The sequence below is a fragment of the Rhea americana genome, unplaced genomic scaffold, assembly GCF_003343005.1.
Source record: "Rhea americana isolate MKP2758 unplaced genomic scaffold, rheAme1 scaffold_69, whole genome shotgun sequence".
Classification (NCBI taxonomy): Eukaryota; Metazoa; Chordata; class Aves; order Rheiformes; family Rheidae; genus Rhea; species Rhea americana.
Genome location: NW_028186856.1, coordinates 1572566 through 1578667, shown reverse-complemented (window position 1 = coordinate 1578667; position 6102 = coordinate 1572566). Strand labels below are relative to the sequence as shown.

Sequence of the window (6102 nt, the reverse complement as noted above, 5' to 3'; positions counted from 1 at the left end):
ATTGGTTTTGTATGCATGTTTTGCTAGTCGTCGTCTTCTTTTCTTTTTTTTTTTTCTTCTTTCTTTACAGTCATGAATCACACTGAAACTGTTAGAGGCAAAGAGTTATCTTCTCTCATTGCAGACAACATTCAGGAAAAAAATCAGCCTAGAATCATTGAGTGACTCTGACAAAAGTAAGCTGATTTACAGAATGGCTGAATGTTACTCTTATTGGATTAAAAACATCAGAGGACTGCTCCTGATTTTCAAATGGAAAAGTGTTTTTCACTGTACAGTTGTCCTTACAAGGAGCAAGAATGGACTGATACATTCCTGTTGCATTAAATTTTGTCTCTGGACTGTCCAAAGCATGTTTATTTTGTTCACAGGGATGACTGATAAAAAAAGAAGATSTGTTTGAGCATAGTTAGTAAAAGTATTTGTGTTAGAACCATTACTGAGAAGCCTAGCATAAGCTCAAGGACAGAAACCCAAATGAGAAATAATGAAATAGAATCATAGAACTTTATTCCTTTACATTAAAAACAGTAACAACTTCCTAAACAACTGTTTTGTTTGATTTCCACTTTTATTTCAAGTTATTTAAAAATGAGAAAAAATAGGAAAAAAACCCAAAGTCTTGTCAAGCATTTTATTGCAGCTACCACTTGCCAATATGCCTTGAGAATCCTGGGCCTAAATAATTCTCTAATGTTAAACCATTTTAGCCACAGGAATGAGTTTGTCTTCATTTATCTGAAAAAGTGTGAAGAAGTGAAGGGATGCTGAATGCGAAGAAGGGAAGTGGAATAAGCATAGCATTAACCTTGACAATGACWGATTTCCTTCAAATCACCATTAGAAAGAGTATCTGCTGTTTTCTGTGTTCTAATGCAGAAACTCAGGAAACCCTTGGAAAAATACCCAGTGATTCATAATTTCATATTTACACATGTTCAGTGACTGACTGGCAKCATTTCTTTTTTTCTGTTTTTAAACCTGCAGATTATTTGGCACTCAGGAATTCTCCCAAACATTTATCCCATTCGTGACAAATACATATTTGCAAAAGCATCTTTCACTTGCTGGCCCAATCCATGTTCAACCGAAGTCAACAGGGTGGGATATATTGTGTGAGTCAGATTTCTAAACGTAAGTGTCCATGCATGAGCTTGGGGCAGGATTCAGCTGCCTTAGCATGAGGCGCCTGCCAGCACTGTCATGGTGTACCTCAGCCCCACAGGCTGCCCCWGGACAGCACATTTTTTCTGCAGACCCTGTAACATGCTGCCAGCCTCTGAGGTGCCTTGGGTACACATGGCCCAAGGGGCCTGCATTCAGGAAAACTGATGCTTCCCAAAGTATTTCATTTCCTATTATAATCTAATAGAGATCCGGGGCTTATCATAGCATGGTAAGGTTGGAAGGGACCTCTGGAGGTCATCTAGTCTAACCCTCAGCATAGCACAGAGTTTGAACCCACAACCTTGGCCTTAGCAGCAGCAGGCTCTAATCAACTGAGCTAAACCTGCCCCCAAATGAATGGAGTGAACACTCCAGGAATATAGTAGGCTATCATAAACAGTAAGGTTGGAAGGGACTTCTGGAGATCATCTAGTCCAACCCCCCTGCTCAGGCAGGGTCACCTAGAGCATGTTAGATGGGGGAAGAAGGGAAGTTTCCTCCCAGGGCACAGCCATTTCCACCACTGTGAGTGGATGGCAGTCTGGAGAAAAAGTATGTGGAGATGCTGGGGCTTGAACCCAGGGCCTCTTACATGCAAAGCAAGCGCTCTCCCACTGAGCTACATCCCCCTTGATTCAGTTGCCTCCACATAGGCATCTAAAGCAAGAAAAATCCTCCTAAGGTGTGGGAGACCTCTACCTGGAGCTGGCAGACATGACCCAGGAGATATGAAAACTCACGCCTCTCCAGATGTGTAACTCAAGGTTAGCTAGGCTGCCCCACCACCTTTCAAATAACACCAGATGTTTAAGTTTATAAAATGGTTGAGCTCTCGGCTGGTGCATTCAAAGGAGTCTAGAAATCAACTCAGATAAGTATATATGCTATCTGCATAGGGTCAGCCTGATGAGCATCTCCAAGGCTCTGTTCAGCTGTCTACACATTGATATCCCATGCCATTTGAGAGGCCATAGGCTATCCCATCTCATCACCAGCTGCTGATCCAGAAGGGCACAACAGTCCTATAAGCTGTGTGGGTGCCAGAGACACCTCCTGCACTGCCTGACTAGCAGACACCATGGCTGTGGGTTGCATCTGTGTTTGCATTGCACCACCTGATGTATAGGGGCACCGATCCTAAGTGTGGAGCCTGAGCGCTGCTATGGTGCAAACAAATATTAACGTTCATCTCAGCAAGAGCAAAAGGTTGCCTCCCACTTCTTTAAAGCCTGCTTTTCACTTCTTTAGCTTATATGAAGCTTTCTCTTTGTCTCCACCTCTCTTTTCATTATTTTTGAACATTCAAAATATAAAAATGGATCCAAAGCAACGTAAATCTTGTGGAAGCAAAGATGCACATCTGTGTCAAGTCGTTATTGATACATTCCATCATTTCAACTCTGTTCTCAGATACATTCAAAAGGTTTGCTTAACTTACCTCTTTGTGGTTCTTAAGTATGAAAACCTACTGTTGTTTTATAATTATGCTTGCGTTTGACAGAAATKTAAAATTTCAAGCATTTCCAGGAGTTCAGATGCCTCTTTTGAAAGAACAGCTCTTGATGTCTCCATCCATCAAATGGGCTAAGTAAATATTTTATCAGTTTTAGTAATGCAGTAAGYGCGCACGATATATATATAATGCTAGGGACCATTTAAAAATACATTAAAATGCTTTGCCATATTAGAAAGTTTATAACATTGAGTCAGAGGTGGTATTTTCCTCTCCAGAGAATATTTTTACATATAATAGGAAGATATAAGGTTACATTACTTTCAAGAATTTATTACATTTGCTTGTTTCTTGACAATATATTACATACCTGCGAACCATTTTCATAAATACTCAGTGAATTTAAAATTAGATTACATTTGGGAAATCAATTTCTGGCTGTCTCCATAAATCACAAACATTCTAGCTATAATGTCTGGATGGTGGAAAGGATCTGCATCTTATATGTCCCTAAGGCTCAGGAATTTTCTTACCAGCCTGGATTGTTTTCAATGTAACCATTACTTAGAAGAACAAATGTATGGTTGTGAGAAAGGTTGAAGGAAGGCCACAAAATATAAGTGGGATATCACTAAATGCTTACACAAAGCAGGAGGAGATGTGGTATGAGTAGCACACAGCAATTCAATGATTTATCTCTTATGCCGGAGCCAAATCCTGATTCCAAATCAATACTTTGTAATGGATTAGCCAACATGCAGGAACGGAGATTGAAGACTGCTGTAATCCAGTAATAGTATGACATGTGCTTAGGGAAAATCAGCTAAAATGTTGTTTAGGAAATCTAGGCAAAAAAAGAAAGCAAACAAACGAGAAAAGGAGGAACTTAATCAATTCTGTGTGAAATCAGATACATGGCAAATCTCTGTTATCACTACAACAGGGTTTTGGAAGATATCCACTCTTTGGTGAAGGAGAATGGGGTAGCACTGTGCATCAGAGATGTGATAGGCTGCCAAGATACAGAAAATAGCATAAGTAAAATGGAATTTGTTGGGGTCAAAAGCGCTTTGGGAATGGCTGGTAAAAGTGGCCATCTAGGGCAGGAGGGAGGGGGGTGGTGACAGGCCGTCAGGCTGTGGCSGAACAAATAAAGGGCTCAGGAGCGGGGTTAAGTATATGCACAGCTATGACCCACTGTTTTACACTTACATTGTTGGCTCAAGCCTGCCTATAAGCTGCTCAGCATCAAAGTCTCCATGCGACGCTTAGGAAATGCAGGGCTCAGGATATCTTTCCATGTCTCAAACGGCAATACCCTGAGCCTCACCTAGATGTGGTCCACCTCGACCCCGTGGACAACAGCTCAAGTGCGTGCTGAGGCTACTCCTGCACTCTCCCGCTGGATAGAGTCATAAGTGCTGATGAAAGCAGCCCACCAGCACAGCTTGAGAGGTTACAGGATGGATGGTGGGTAGGTCTGGTCTCAAGAGTATATTCAGCATATAYTTAGCTGACACAGAGACATGCACACAGAACAACATTTAGAAATGGAGACAGCAAATATTGTATGAGGATACCCGTGATGCACCATGATGGGACAGTTTAGCTCCCAACTACGAAAAAAATGCCACTAATAAAGATGTAGGTACTAACTTGGCAAAAATAAATGGTAGTTATTTGAAAATAGTGAAAGGTGTTTTAAAAGTACCTAATAAGGATGTGTAAATGCAAGGAATTACTGTTCATGAATGGTTAATTTTCATAAATATTTTAATTAGGCAACATCACTCCTTATTTTAAAATTGCAAGTTAGAAACAGACTGAAACTGTGAAAAAGAAACCTAGTGAGATTACCTGTCCACATACCCTTTATGTGAGTTTCTGAAAGCACCGAGATAAAATGACCCTGAGGAAAAACCTGGTTTGTGTCTCTCTCGGCCACATTCTGCTAGCTACGTCTCAGCAGTCTCATTAGAAACAGCAAGCCCTGAAAAGCACTACTGGAGGAGAACTGAGACAACCAGGCCTTATATATTTCATTTCAAGTTTTAAACTGAAACACATTTTCTGCGATGACACAATTAGAAACACAGAAACAGATGTCTGAGACTTCAATGCCATCATGAAAACATCCTGGCAGATAACGGATTCAAAAGGAGAGCGTGGCCTCACCTTCTGAATCAAACAACCTCTTGTTTATTGGTGCTAATAAGCAGCRAACACACACCACGAGCATGTCCTGAAGGTCTTTAGCAGCGCAGCGCRCTGCCTTTTAGGATATATTCGCATAAAACAAAGGCAAGCCTGCCTGAGCAGGCATGCAAAAAATTAAACCAGCCCAGCATCAAAAGCAAGTTTCACCACACACCTATTCTTAGCAGCCGCTCAGCGCCTAGCCACACGCACATACACTGTGTACCACTGCCCAGTATATCCCAGGACACCGCAGAAGTTATCTGCAAGTTCAAGTTAATCGTGAACATGCAGCACTAGAAATCAGCTAAAAGTAGCCGATAATATTTCAGGAACTGCAGTTTAAAAAGGACAGCATAAAGGTGATCAAAGTTTAAAAGCTAGGATGCCTACTTGTGAGTTTACAAGTTTTTCTGTGTTTAATGAAAACTGAGGACTGAAGAATTACTCAATCCATGCACAATATAGGCCTGCTAAGGCTCGCTCTCGCTCTTTTTTTTTTTTTTTTTAGTGTGAGCTTGCTTACAGAGGTTTCGCCAAATCATGCAAAAAACTGTAGAACGACGTGAAGTGATTCCGAAGGCTGAGCAAGTGTGTTTTTGTCACGTCTAACCAGGTAATACCCCAGACTGCTGGGAAGTTAATGTTCATGAGCCGCAGCAGTGCTTCGGAGACCGAAGTCTGCTCAGGGCCACGGGTGCAGCGTTTCGCTTGGCCCTTACCCCTCAGCTCAGAGCTGCATTTTCCGGTTAATTTGGGGAAATACAAAAACGCTTTTTTGGCTTGAGGGAGCTTGTTCTCACTGAGCGATCACGATGCCATCAAAGACAAAACAGGAGCAAAACGTAGGGAAGACGGAGACCCACCRTGGAAAAGACCAAGATCCCTAATGCTTCCTGGCACGGTACAGACCTGTCTCGGCCAAAACGTATTTTCTGTAGGTTATTAGCCAAGTGTTAAAAGCCTACGCTGTTCCACCAGGAGAAAAGGTAAAACGATATTGTAAATAACAGCCCGGTCGCCACCAAATTCCAATGGATTTAACAGATCTGGCCGATAATTCATGAGCCGTTTGTTTTGGCAGCTCTCCGTGACGGGACTTCCAGCACCCCCGCCAGGTCCAGGTCCGCACTTCCCACAGCCGAGGTGGCCGCGGAAAGCCGGGGAAGCCGGCGGAGAGGCCGCCAGAGCGCCGCAGGCTCTGCCGGGGGGTCCCGTCGCGATGGCGGGCGGGGGGGGGACACTCGCCCCCAAAATCAGAAACGAGTCTCGGGTGGGAGGTGGGG

General features: G+C 42.8%; 1 non-coding gene across 1 annotated transcript; it reads right to left on the bottom strand.

Annotated features, from left to right (window-relative positions):
* Positions 1 to 1724: 1724 nt before the first annotated feature.
* TRNAA-UGC (transfer RNA alanine (anticodon UGC)) lies at positions 1725 to 1796 on the bottom strand. Its single transcript has one exon. It is a non-coding gene; the product is annotated as a tRNA-Ala (tRNA).
* Between the last annotated feature and the right edge of the window lie 4306 nt (positions 1797 to 6102).